The 15,359-nt window shown below is 41.3% G+C and overlaps 1 pseudogene; it reads right to left on the reverse strand.

Annotated features, from left to right (window-relative positions):
* Window positions 1-4,153: 4,153 nt before the first annotated feature.
* On the reverse strand, window positions 4,154-14,541 carry LOC147635605 (FACT complex subunit SPT16-like; annotated as a pseudogene).
* Between the last annotated feature and the right edge of the window lie 818 nt (window positions 14,542-15,359).

The raw sequence follows: 15,359 nt of genomic DNA on the forward strand, positions 1-15,359 counted from the left end.
AGGGTTCGACAAGGAGTGTACTACTCTAAGGAAGAAAAATGTCATAAAGGGACAAATGAAAATTTGTTTGGCATTGGTTGCGATTGTGCGGTATACTTCCAAGAAGAGAACACCAATGGGAAGATCACGCGGTCATGCAAGCCAAGCTCCTCAAAAAGTAAGAAGAAAACAAAAAGCGTATGGTACTTAGGTCGAGTTCAAAAGATGAGAAGAAAGGTTGGTGGTGCATATGTGGAGTACAAGAGGGTTGTTGTAAGATCAGGGTGTCCAGTTTTATCCAGTTTATGCTGGACTGGGACAATGCTTGGAGAGCAAATTTTGGGGGGCAAGGTACTTAAAATGAGATCAAGCAAATAATAGAAAATACGCTTGTCCTTAAATTAACCCAATATAACTTAAATTAATATAAATTAGTCTAATTAATCAAAATTAATCAAAAATATGATGAAATGATAAACAAATGATCTTTCCATACTTAGAGTGATCCAATTTATTTTTCCATAGATGCACCATTACAAGTACACTAGTCCCTATAGGTTTTAGTTGATTCACATAAAAATGTAATTTTACTAGTTAGATTATTAATATTTGCAGGCCTTCTGATAGTCTGGAAGAATCTTGAAAAAGAGATCATTAAAAATCCAACCATTGGATTTGTAATTTTTACTAACCACCACATTCTACTAATGTCTCAGTATCTACCCACTCTTTTGATCTATAAGATTGAGGATTTTAAGTGGTAGCTATTGTGGGTACAAAAAGTGGCGTATATTATAACACTTTGAAGACCTTGAAATATTTAAAGAAAATAGACAAATATCTTAAAATTTTCTCGAAAAATCAAGTTAAGCTCCATATTATGTGAAGATCTAAGGTACAAAGTGGAAATCTCATATGAGTTTATATGTAAAAGATATTAGCATTTTATGGAATCAGTTCAAATTTGGGACAGGATGTATACATTGACTTTGTACCTAAGAAAATGAGGACTTTTGACTATCTAATGCTTAATCAAACTATGCAACTATATTTCCAACTTTGAATATGATGTTCCAACAAAAGAACTTGAAACAAAATTCCTTCATTTACTAGGAGAGATTAGCCACTAAAGGTAAACAAATGCTTGTTTTTTTACTGTCTACAGGGTGCCTGAGTGGACAAAACTGGGCACCCTGATCTTGCAACCACCCAAGAGAGGGTTCAGCCTCTCTGATAGGCCTTCAGGAGTGGAGGTTCAACTAGGATGGTATCAAAAAGCAAAAGGAACCAGATGCTTTACATATGATTTGATTGACCTTGAAATGATAAATATAGAAAGCGTCATTGCTCTAGCAAATCTCACATATGATTGTAACAAGAATAAGTACGAACTTGACGAAAACGGTTGGAAGGTTTTCACTGAGTTTGTGAAGGACCATTAGGAGCATTTAGCAGGTACATCATGTCTTCTTTACTAAATCCTACTATGTAAAAGCAAAAGAGTTTGTGTTTTTTAGCTACATTTACAACATATTTCTTGTTTGATGTAACCTGTTGGTCTCTTATGGTTTTTTTGCAGGAACATAACTTTTTGTTGTTACATGGCTGTCTAAACCAAGATTAGAGTTTTTTGATGAGGTTTTGTGCAAACTACAAAGTTGGATTGAATATTAAGTTTTTGATATATGCATCAGCGTGTGGATTGTAGCGAAAACTACCTTAAACATGAGAAGTGAAGGTGCTTAAGGCATTGGCATTATCAATGCTAGAAACACATTTTGTATCTACGTTTTGTAGCTACATTCAGTTAATAGGTTGTAGCTACATTTTGTATCTACGTTTTGTAGCTACATTCAGTTAATAGGTTGTAGAAAAACGTTTTGTATATACATTTTTTGTAGCTATCCTTTCGATCTCATAATTTAGTACGGTAGAAGAGAAAGTAGTGTCGATGAGGTTTATGTCCAAAATCTGAAATGGACTGTAACAGAGTATTTTTGAACAACCTTTTTGTGTATCTACCTTATGGAGTTAAATGTATCTTGTCTCACCTACGTTGTTTATGTATCTACCTTTGTGGACTACAAATGAAGTTGGATGTATCATGTCTCATCTATGTTGTTTATGTATCTCACCTCTGTTGGCAATGCTCTCGTAGACATGTATGCCAAGTGCGGTCATGTATGCCAAGTGCGGTCATGTTTCAAAGGCGCGACAAGTGTTCAACCGGCTACCTTCTCTGGATGTTGTCTCTTGGAGGGCACGGATTGCAGGATATGCACAAGAGGGTCATGCCGAGCAAGCATTTGACTGTTCTGAAGAGATGCAACCTTCCAAATGAAATGACCTTCACATGCATGTTGAAAGCATGAGCCACAATCGGACTAGTTGACAAGCATGTGCATCTAGACATTGTGCCATGATCAAGCAACTGACAAGTGAAAACAAATCCATGACGAGATTTCAAGGCAGGGGTTGCTGCAAAACAACATTGTGCTCTGCAATCTAGTGGATATGTATGCCAAATGCGGTGCGCGATTACTCTTTGGCAGGCTACCTTCTTGGAATGTTATCTCTTGGAGTGCACTGGTTTCAAGATATGTACAAGAAAGTCATGCGGAGCAAGCAAAAACAAATCCAGGGCGAGAAAGTAGTGTCGATGAGTTTTATGTCCAAAATCTGAAATGGATTGTAACAGAGTATTTTTGAACCACCTTTTTGTGTATCTACCTTATGGAGTTAAATGTATCTTGTCTCACCTACGTTGTTTCACCTACGTTGTTTATGTATCTACCTTTGTGGACTACAAATGAAGTTGGATGTATCGTGTCTCATCTATGTTGTTTATGTATCTCACCTCTGTTGGCAATGCTCTCATAGACATGTATGCCAAGTGTGGTCATGTTTCAAAGGTGCGACAAGTGTTCAACCGGCTACCTTCTCTGGATGTTGTCTCTTGGAGGGCACGGATTGCAGGATATGCACAAGAGGGTCATGCCAAGCAAGCACTTGACTGTTCTGAAGAGATGCAACCTTCCAAATGAAATGACCTTCACATGCATGTTGAAAGCATGAGCCACAATCGGACCAGTTGATAAGCATGTGCATCCAGACATTGTGCCATGATCAAGCAATTGACAAGTGAAAACAAATCCATGATGAGATTTCAAGGAAGGGCTTGCTGCAGAATGACATTGTGCTCTGCAATCTAGTGGACATGTATGCCAAATGCGGTGCGCGATTACTGTTTGCAGGCTGCCTTCTTGGAATGTTATCTCTTGGAGTGCACTGGTTGCAAGATATGTACAAGAAGGTCATGCGGAGCAAGCAAAAACAAATCTAGGGCGAGAAATGTGCAACTGCCATGGAGAGAAGTTCTCCTGTTTGTCTCCTCTATGTGTGTGCTTCTCACAAAAGAGGTGTTATTCTTGATCTAGGAGAAGCTAAGCAGCTCGGCAGTAGCTTCAGTGCATCTCAACTACAAAAGTCAGGATGACATTCTTGACGATCCCTCATGCAGAAACAGTACCTCTACAGAGACCCTACCCACTTCACCATCCCTACTACTCTAGCCAAAGTGTGGGAATCGTGCACAAGGCCTACTCTTATCACAATTGGACTCAGATTTTTTAAAGCAGAGATCAGTTCACATCGATGAGCCAGTGCAAATATGCATATGCCTGTACATTGAAAGAAGAGAGGGTTGGGCAAAGGCCTCCTTTCTCTTGTGCCCGACTAATGTTGCTCATCAATAGTAGAAAGAACATCGCCACACTTCTCTCTGAGCCACACATCAATAGTAGAAAGGTGCCCACGAAAGGGACAAATATGGTCAGGGTGCACTCTGTGACGCATCAATGCTCTGAGAATAAGGGTTTTCAGCAAGCTCAGCTAGCGTTTGTGGAGATGTGGTTGCTAAGCTGCAGTCATAACCTGGCTACTATTGAATATTCGACATTTTAGTACATTGCGCAAGGGCTGGGTGATTTGCACCCGTACATTCTAGGGTTAAGAAAGGGGATCATGATTCCCCTTGTTGTGGGGTGGGCTGGGCCAGTCAGTGGAGCCTTGCACACTATCTTGAAAGCATGTGCCATGATCAAAGACAAGGGGAACCAAATCCATGATGAGATTGCAAGGCCTATGCAATTGCAGAGGAGAGAGAGACGTTGAGCTAGCAACGGCTTTGAGGTAACAACTCTGAAACTCTCTTCACAAAAATTTTGAACTTCGTATTTTTTTTCTCTATCCCTTTCTCCTGCTGCTTTTCTTCGATCTCATCAGGGTCATAAGTGCTACATCTTCCACCACCTAAGGTCTGCACCACATCCTTCGTCTCCACAAAAAACTGCACATCCTTGGTCTTCTTGTTCCCAATCATGATAAAATTATGCAAGTGAAAGTGCAGCAGGGTAATCATTTCCTTCTCTACAGGTTGAAAAAAAGCATGCTTGATGTTCCTGTACGTAACATCAACTTTCTCGTCAGCTATCATGGTTGAATACCTAAAACCATTGGTGTGTGCCTCTAATGTACCACTCAACTTGCGCCCCTTGCCTAATCCATAAATCTGATAGTCTTATAGGTTTTGCTTTCATAAGTTATAGTTTTTCTTGTGTCACTAGCGTGGCCCTCTCTACCTTCTCTGATTCCCTCAAAGCAACTTGGCGACGCAACGTCTTAATCAGCTGGACTACTTGGTTAGTGTGTCTCACATCACTGGATCGGAAGGAAACTTCCTTCCAGTAAATTGCACCGAGTAACTTCTGTGATGCCAAGTCAATTGGTAGAATAACCAGCACCAGGCACATTGAAAATCATTCGAATGAAGGAGTGGCCTCCATCCTATTGGCTGGTAACACTCTTTACAGTAGCTATGTGAAAGGGATCCATTAAACCATAAATTGGCAGCAAAATTGACTTGTTCTTTTGATCTATCTGAATCATTAGTTCTTTTGAGAAAGGAATATCATCTAGATTCCGATAGGCCACTAAATCTCCAGTGGTCCCTGACCACACCCTGCTCGTCTCCTTGGCCCAGACCCCCAGAAGCCAGCAGCCTCCTAACAGTCTCTTCATTCTTTTGTTGAGCAAGCTCCGCTTGATGCTGCTTGCACACCTCTTCCTTTGTCATCTGTTGATTGTCAGGGTGCAAAGTTGCTTTCAAAAATTGGGCATTAGCTCCATTACTCGATGGCAGATTTAGCTTTGATTTTGGCTTCTCCTGCTCCTCCTCTTTCTCATCTTTGAAAGAAGACACAATATCATCGTAAGATTTTGAACAATTTGAAGTTGCACTCTCAAGACCTTTCTCTTTTATGACTATAGTATCTGTCAGCAGGCAAAAAAAAGTTCTGTCTTGGGGTCCTATGAGCTCTATGTCTGTAAATTTTGCATTTTTAAACTAACATTGAATACCATAGCTGCCTTTAGAATCCTATCATTCTTGGAATTCAGGCTTAGGCCAGATTCCCTGAATTCAATGCCAATACCTGTGCTGCCAGAGATTTTAGTTAATGGGGCAAGAACTCCCGCCCTTCCCTTTCCATAACATATAATGCTGCTTTGTAAGTAGATGAAGCAGGATTTCCACATTTTAAAGCATTCATGGCAGCTTTGTGGGCTTTCTGAAGTGCCTTCTAAGCCTTTGATTGAACTGGGTCTCCATCAATCAAATATGTTCTTGCAACATTTGCACAATAACTATTGTATTTCGCACCAATAGCACAAATAATGACACCCAATGTGTAAGATTCCTCCCCAGCCTTTGAAGTATACAGGCAGGGATTTCATATTCATGTGATCACAGCCTTTTTTCTTGTGATCACAGCTATTGTTCACAAATCTCAATGTTCACAAAATTCACAGTTCTCAAATCCTAGAGGGTGGGATGACCTGGTAACCCACAATTGGCCCGCCGGGCTACAAGTCTGGACCGCCGGGCCCGCCGGGCGCGCAGAAGCCCGTCGGGCCCGCCTCCCGACCCGACGGGCTATATTGTAGTATAAAAGGGTGGTCCAGGGGGTCACTGTTCACAGAATCTTCCTTGTACTTGGTGTCAGTGGTGCTAGTGTGATCAATTTGAGGTAATTTTTAAGTTGAAAGTGTTGGTGTCATTTAATTTTTTGCATACGCTTAAGTTTAACGTTGTTTGTGATGCATGTGCATGTGTCGTTAAATGTTAAGAGGCCCGCTGCAGATGGCCGAGCGATTGGCTAGGTCTGCTGATGTGCACTCTTAATATTTAACTTATGTAGAAGTTTTCGTTGTGGCACGGTATCTGCAAATGGTCGGTTTACTGACTAGGTTTGCAGTTACCAAGTTACAATGCGGCTTTGTTTTTGTTAAATGCTTTGAGAGCCCGCTGCAGATGGCCGGTTTACTGGCTAGGTCTGCTGATGTGCGCTCGTAGCATTTGACATGTGTGATGCTTTGCTACTTAGTACGGTATCTGCAGATGGTCGGTTTACTGACTAGGTCTGCTGACACCAAGCTATGTGGTGAAGTTTGTTTTTGTTATTTGGTTTGATAGTCATCTGCAGATGGTCGGTATACTGACTAGGTCTGCTGACGATGTGTCAAAGCATTTAACTTGTGCCATAGTTTTCATCTTAATGCGATATCTGCAGATGGTCGGTATACTGACTAGGTCTACTGACGTCAAGTTAAGTCGTAAACTTGTGTTTTGTGTTTTTTTTTGACGATGAATGTGATTATTTAGTTTGCATGACATGAGTCATAAGTGTGTTGGATGTAGAAATCTCTTAGTTAGCTTACAAATAGCATTTTTTGTGGTTATAAATGTTGCAACTATTTGTCAATTATATTGTGCAGATTGATGGCGACGCTTGCACTTACTCCTGAAATCAAGAAATCAATTCGTATCAAACTCGTTACCTTCATTAGTTGCTTGTCACCTAATCACATCGAGGGTATTGTGTCTGATAGGAATCGATTTGAGCAAATATTAGGTGAGGTTGTCCGCGCAGTGAAAAATATCCATGTGAGTGCTGATGGAGCAGCCATCAAGCATTTTGTTACTAGCATTGTGGGCAACATGCCTAGATGCGCTGTTGACCTAGGTGACGACAGACCAGCGGAAACAAATGAATCCAAGCTGGAGCACTTCCACACAAAATGGAAGGTAGAGAAAGAGAGGTCCAAGCGTGCAAAGGCCATAGACACCCAAGCTATCCTGAGCAAGAGAGCTCGCAAAGAGCTGGACCGGCCTGCTGATGAACAAGAAGATTTATCATCTGGTGCACGTGAGGTCTCTAAAGGCACCCACTTGCAGCGCACAAAGCATAATACTAACTGCAGCATGACAATTGGGTTGCCTGCAGAGGCCATCATCACAGAAAAGAAGATGGGCTCTGGATCGTACGGCGTTGTACATAAATGCCATATTCAAGGTGTCTCCTGGTTTCCAGAAGGCATTTCTTATTGTGCAAAGCAATTCCTTGGTAGTCGAAGGGCTCAATTGAAGTCTTTTGCTCAGGAGGCTTCAATCGACCTAACCCACAGGGGCATAGTGCGCGCCATTGGGCACACAAGGAAGGAGCCATGGATACTGCTCTTCCCCCTCTTTAATGGGGGAAGTCTTGGAGATATAATGGAGTGTGTTCCGCCTCCTAAGGGGACCCTCAGTTCCATGCTTGCTGCAGGCAAAGGCAACAGATACAAGAAAAAACAAGTGGCTCCTCATGAAATGGAGCGATACAAGTCTTTTATTTTTCATGCTCCCGAGCTTATCTGTGCCCTTGTGAATACCATGGCCTTTGCACATGCTGAAGGGATCATCCACAATGATTGCCACCCCTGGAATATAATGATAGATTTCACCAAAGAAGGGGTGCCACGGGTAGGCATCATTGACTGGGGTCTTGCATTGAGGGATGGGATTGAGTTCAAACCCACAAATATCGCCAACAAAGCAGAGCACGATCAACGCCCCTGGAGAGCCCCTGAGCTCGCAGATGTAAGGTCCCCTTGTCCATGGAGCAATGCATCAGATGTCTTCTGCTTGGCTTGGGTGATTGAAAAGTTTACATTATTTTGTGCTGAGTTTGCAGAAATGACCAAAGTGCCGTGGGTGGGTAAAACTGCCATCCACACAAATTTGATTAAGGAATGGACGGCTGCCTATATGACGCCATCAAAGGAAGATAGGAAGACCATGGCAGATTTTGAGGAGCAATTGAAGAATTTGGAAGTGTCACCTGCTGCATGCTTACGTCCACTATCTGAGATGACACCACACTTATTTTAAAGCCTCTTGTAAATGATATGTTTTGGTTGGCTATCTATTCCATGACCTGCCTTTAATCGACTGACACTATTTTGGTCCCAATTGTTAAATATTATTTTGATCCCAATTCTCTCTCTCTCTCTCTCTCTCTCTCTCTCTCAGTATTTGAAAATAACAAGTTTGCAGTAAATAAACATTGATTTTATAAACTTATACCTAACATCTGAAAATAACTTTAAAGCTATTCCTAAATTAACATTGATTCTATAAACTTAAAGTGTATACATACTTTTTCTCAGATGGCTGATAATAATGAAGCCGCAAAGAAGGCATTTGAACGCTTAAAGCAAATCTCGGGCACTGGCACTGTGAATGATGCGGCACGTATTGCCGGACGCACCTCCAAATGGGCACCGGCCCATGGATTACAGTATGCCCAAGTAAATAAGAATGTGTCCAAAGAGATGGTCAAGAGCATCTGGCCTGACGTCTCCAATGATGCCATAAAAAAAGGGCGCTTGAAGCTAACACAATGTAGTGTTCCTTTAATTATCGAGCATGCGGAGCGCATTTTTGTGGATGTCATGGCCCAACCCATGCATCACGGTGACTGTCCCCTCTGGTTTGCTAAAATGCTATATGCACAATTTGTGCAGAATTCAGTTGTAGACTTTAGCTCTCAACCTCCTCATCTACATGTGGAAGACATTCGGAGTGAGTCGATCACTATGCCTCGAGATGAGTTGCAACTGGCCATTCTTGGAGCCTCAATGGAAGTTCATCACACGGTTGATGAGCTTCAAACTCAAATCAACCAAATTAGAGGCACCCAAGGCCCTCAACAGACGGAAGCAGCACCAGAGCGCGGGCAAGCACCTGAAAGTTCAAGCGCTAGAGATATACTAAGAGAGAACAAGCTCTTGAAGAGACGCATAACGCAAATGGAGGAGCAAGGCCATGCAAACTCTCCTATGACGGCATTTGAACACCCGAATAGTTTGGAGCAACCACCTCTACATGGGCACGAAAGTGGCGGACCATGCCCTATTTGTTATAGTTTCTTTCACTCATGGTCTGGCCACTACACTGTCCCATGTGGGCACATGTACCACTTGACCTGTCTTTTGCAACACATGGTCAACAGTACTACGTGTGCTTTGTGCGGCAAAGAATTTCACAAAAATTTGTATATATGTTTTAAATTGGGTGCCGACTATGATCGGTTGACCAATGCACGACACATGGACGAGTTAGAGCCGCATTTAAACTTATCTCTCTCTTAAATGCAACCCTGGAATTTAACAAGATTCGGCAACTTTGTTCAAAAGATTTCCAATGCTCTCTCTCTATCTCTCTCTCTCTCTCTCTCTCTCGCACACACACAAACACATGCACACAGATTACTTTGGAGTGTGTCAAAACTAACATGATTTCGTATTCTAAGTTTAACATGACATGACTAAAAACCATACTCTCTAAATTGACACTAACATGTTTGATATCCAGTTGTTGCAAGACAGATTACTTTGGAGTGTCTCAAAACTAACATGATTTCGTATTCTAAGTTTAACATGACATGACTAAAAACCATACTCTCTAAATTGATCACCAACATGTTTGATATCCAGTTGTTGCAAGACGGATTACATTGGAGTGTGTCAAAACTAACATGATTTCGTATTCTAAGTTTAACATGACATGACTAAAAACCATTCTCTCTAAATTGACACTAACATGTTTGATATCCAGTTGTTGCAAGACGGATTACTTTGGAGTGTCTCAAAACTAACATGATTTCGTATTCTAAGTTTAACATGACATGACTAAAAACCATACTCTCTAAATTGATCACCAACATGTTTGATATCCAGTTGTTGCAAGACGGATTACATTGGAGTGTGTCAAAACTAACATGATTTCGTATTCTAAGTTTAACATGACATGACTAAAAACCATTCTCTCTAAAATGTTCACCAACATGTTTGATATCCAGTTGTTGCAAGACGGATTACATTGGAGTGTATCAAAACTAACATGATTTCGTATTCTAAGTTTAACATGACATGACTAAAAACCATTCTCTCTAAAATGTTCACCAACATGTTTGATATCCAGTTGTTGCAAGACGGATTACATTGGAGTGTGTCAAAACTAACATGATTTCGTATTCTAAGTTTAACATGACATGACTAAAAACCATTCTCTCTAAAATGTTCACCAACATGTTTGATATCCAGTTGTTGCAAGACGGATTACATTGGAGTGTGTCAAAACTAACATGATTACATCAAACGTGAGGAGCGTCTGCGGGTGGCTTTACTAACACCAAAATCGGGTTGCAAGTTTTCTTCTATCTCTTCAATAAAGCACAAGTTATCGCTCGTATGTGGGACATTAGGCTCTACATCTCCATTCTCTTCTGCATCATACTCATCCTGAGTAATGTCATATGTCCACTTAGGCATCTCTTCGTTGTAATCATCTGACTCAATTGACTTCACCAATTTATCATTACAATACATATACACCAACTTCTCAGCTCTATCACTCAATAAACGATTTCTGCTAATAGAATGCACATACTTGTAACTGCTCCAATTACGTTCAGAACTAGAATTTGAAGCACATTGCGCAAGCACTCTCACAGCTAAGCGTCGCAAAGTTGGAACACTTCCCCCATTCAACATCCACCATTTCCAAGCAGGCTGTTCCTTAGCAAGATTTTGCACAAACTCCAAGGCAAATCTACCTTCTTTCAATTTATACTTGGTTAGCTCAATTACCGCTGTTGCTTGCTCATATGGATCTTCATAAAATTGCTCCACAACATCATAGAAATCATCGATTACCTCCTCATCTAGGGCATTCACGTCCATATGCCAGTATTCTGGGTCAAGACAATATGCAACACTATGCAATGGACTATGTGCTCCTACCCACCGAGCGCTTACATACTTGGCCAAGATATTTCTCCTTGCTCTGGTGAATGGAGGACTCCAATGCTTGACAACAGTTTTAGTGGGCTCCTCTGGGTTTGCGAGGCTTTCTTGAATGGACCACCACGCCATCCAAACCTTCCCGATATTTGGCAATCTAGAATCCAACTGGCGCAAAGCAAGCATAACTGGCATCATAACATGATAACAATCTGCTGCTTCCTCCCATAAACTACGATCCGATATCAAAGATCGCATGTACCTCACCTTTTCTTTAACCTTTTCGGACTGGTCAGCCTCCCACTCAGAGAAGCCAGCACACACAAAGGTTTCCATGACTGCATTCCTATTTCTTAGGAGAGATTGAAGCATATAAAAATTAGTGCAAAATCTGGTTTCACAAGGCAACTTTAGCATAGTTTCCATGCGTTGACGATACATATCTAAAACACGTTGCCGTTTGAGCACAAATTTGACAATCTTACTTGCACTATCGATAATCTCCTTGAACCACTCTGTATCAGCATTTTTGTACCAATCTTGTAACACCAAGTTAAGGCTATGAGTGTTACAACCAAATGTATAGATATTGGAAAATCGAGATTCCAACATACGACCTGCTGCTCGACAATTAGCTGCATTATCCATAATCACTTGAAGCACATTTTCAGACCCAACTTGGTCGATAGCATCACCAATGATATCGGCGATAAATTGACCAGATTTAATTTCCCCGGAGCTATCAACAGCTTTGATAAAGCATTCCCCACGAGGACATACCAACATTACATTTATCAATGGACGTCTTTGGGCATTCGACCAACCATCACTGACAATTGTGCATCCAGACTGATTTGTGGTGTCAATTATGAGTCTTTGAACGCTTTCCCGTGTGTTGTCATAGCACTTGTCAAGTAATTGATTTCGCATGTGGTGATAAGTTGGTGGACAAAACCCAGGTCCATATTCTCCAATCTTCTTCCAAGCCATCTTCCATGAATCTTTCGTGACCATAGACAATGAAGAACCAGTAAAGAAGATCGCTTTCGCTAAAGCAAGTTGAGCATCCTCTAAAGCAGTGGCACGAAAGCTGTCAACTAGATTAGTTTGTCTGGTATGAGACATACCCACCTGAAACTCAGGAGATGCATCCATCGGTATTGAGACATCTGGACCTTGGGTGTCATTTTGGCAAGTAGTATGTGTTGGAGTCACTCCTTGGTTGGAGATCCCTCCACTTGATGCTGCCAAATTCGGCGATTGGTGATTTCTTGCACAGAGATTGGGCCTCTTGTTTTGTGATGCTTGTTTACTTATCAAAGCTCTAAGGCGCTTTGCAGCATCATCAGCTCCTGCACCCTTGCATTTACCTCCGGGATTTTTTGTGCTAGTGCCAAGCAAATGCTCCCTTATTCTGGGAGCACCCCCAGATTTTACCAAGCCACAAAAATTACACTTCCATTCGACAAATCTAGAAAGATTGGAAGCAAATTGCCATTCAGGTCCCAGTGATTTTCCTCCGCTCCTCCTCTTGCCACTTTGAGATGCAACATTCAAAGTTTGTGCTGTCATATCTCGTTGCAAGGAAACTCCACTAGTTTCTAATGGTCTGTTGCTTCGTTGGGTTGATGTGCCGCAATTAGAAGCAACCATTGTAACACCTAAACAACAATCATGCAAGATTTGAGATCCAAAACAGCCTGAGTAAAACTAAAATATGCAATTATAAAGTCTAAAACCCACTTCTTGCCAATGCAACCGAACGTTTGGTGAGATGCATTTGAGGCAATCCATCCCTAAATAGAGATGATGTCCCGAACATCTCACCACCTATATCCTCCTCTAGAGAAGCTCCTACCCAGACCAAATGGCACTCGAGTAGACCACCCAAGAGGAGGTATTGCTAGTCGACCTAAAGAAACCAAACGTTTGGTGAGATGCATTTGAGACAATCCATCCCTAAATAGAGATGATGTCCCGAACATCTCACCACCTATATCCTCCTCTAGAGAAGCTTCTACCCAGACCAAATGGCACTCGAGTAGACCACCCAAGAGGAGGTATTGCTAGTCGACCTAAAGAAACCAAACGTTTGGTGAGATGCATTTGAGGCAATCCATCCCTAGATAGAGATGATGTCCCGAACATCTCACCACCTATACCCTCCTCTAGGGAAGCTCCTACCCAGACCAATTGGCACTCGAGTAGACCACCCAAGAGGAGACATTGCTAGTCCACGTAACAAATACGATAAACCATTTACAATCAAAATCTTATAAAATACAAAATATAATTAACAAGCTTCAAACAAAAATCCAGAATATTTATACTCACCTCTTGTGTCTTTTAGCCTGAGGTGAGCCACCCAAGTGCTTTGGTAAAGCACATTTGGAAGTGAGGGGAAACCCTTTATATAGGTCCCTCCAAAACAGCCAAGTTTTTGGCGCAAAAAAAAAGGCCCCGGGGCCCGCCGGGCTAGATAAGTAACCCGTCGGGCCAAGCTAGTAGCCCGCCGGGAAAACCGGGATAGCAAGTTTCTCCCGGTTGTGTGAATATCTATGATATTAACAAGTGTGTGAGAGTGTTATTAACTAGTGTTATTACCACTTCGCGGTTAACGTGATCACGTGAATGAAATCCCTGTATACAGGAGTAAGAATCTCCCTTTTGATCTTATAATTATTCCCTCTCTAAAATAAAAGAAAGATTCTGTTTTAAAAAAAAAGGAAGATCCTTTCCCTAGAATACTTCTCAGGAGTCCCAACTATTTTAAGGATTCAGAACAATGAGTTCAGAAGTGAAAATCGGTGTTTTGGATACCACGATTTTGGTTTTCATTCGAGTACGGCCCAAAAAGAAGTTCTTTATCTCTTGGGGAGTATAAGAAGTTATCCCCCAGATATTGTGAACCTTATCTGAATTCAATGAAAGTAGGTGACTTAGCCTACAAGCTTCTTTTATCTCCTCATCTCAAAGTTCTTAATGCCTTCTATAGAAAAATGTGCCAAACCCAAATCATGGAAAGACGGTAAAACTTCAGTGGCAAGTTACCGTTGGCTTCTAGGTTACGCTAGCTCCTTCCTTTATATAAGTGGTAACTTTTACTTGTCGCTCACAGTAATCTTACTTCCATCGATCTCCCTTCTTCTTAATCTCCTTCATAGCTTGGCAACAGGAATTAGTTTTATCCATGATGATTTCTCACCTTCAAGACGCAAGCGAGTCTGTGAAGAAAGATTTTATAGAACAGTATGAGCGCTCACTTTTCCCTCACTTGGGAACTTCTGTAGCTCAGACCAAATGGCGGACCTATCAAAACATAACTAGGGTAACACCCTGAGGTCAGCAGCACTTTCGTACCAATGCCGGCTTGGCCATGGTTATTGAAGCTTTGGGTTTGGGTCCCCGATACTACTGCGTCATGAGATCAAGACATCTTGGGTTTTCTGAGCGGGTCTTCTTACTGGCGTGTTTTCTTCCTCATGAGAAGATATGCCTTTACTCTATTTTTGGCTTACCTCTCAGAGGTCCTTTTGTTAGATCACCTCATACCACTGAGATAGGTGCGGCAATAACCAACAGAATTATTCCCATAGATGAGTTACCTTATACATGCGCAGCTTGTGAGTGCTGCTTTTGTGATCATATGATGGACGGGCTTATGGAAGTGTAAAGAGTTCTTCTATCTTTACTGTATATGTTCCAAGAATGAATAAAGTTTAAATCTTGTTCTTGTCTTGAATCTTACTCTCTTTGAGACTTTTCTTGGTGGTTAATCTTTATTCGTGCATCTTGCGAAATTATCCCAAGTTGCGAGATGAGGACATCTCGCGTTCTTTAAGTGGGGTAGAATGTAAGATTCCTCCCCCAACCCCCTTTTAATGTAAGATTCTTCCCCCAACCCCCTTTTGATGTCTAGTATCTTCCCCTGTAATCAATCCCTCTTCAGAAATATAAAGACCTTGTTTCTAACTGTTTTAACCTAGAGAGAGAAAATATTCTAGAGAGAGAATATTCAGATTTTTAATATTTTTGAATAGAAAATTATCTCATCTTATTAAAATAAGTTCCCCTGAAACAGAAATTCAAAAAGAACTTTCCAATGTGCAATTAGAATTTATTGGAAATGGGTATAAAGGACCTTAGCCTAAGGGTCTAGATTTTCAAAAATTTTTGGATTATGGTCCAATTAAGGT

This window comes from Cibotium barometz, chromosome 9 (assembly GCF_041138505.1).
Source record: "Cibotium barometz isolate CiBa-2024 chromosome 9, ASM4113850v1, whole genome shotgun sequence".
Taxonomy (NCBI): domain Eukaryota; kingdom Viridiplantae; phylum Streptophyta; class Polypodiopsida; order Cyatheales; family Cibotiaceae; genus Cibotium; species Cibotium barometz.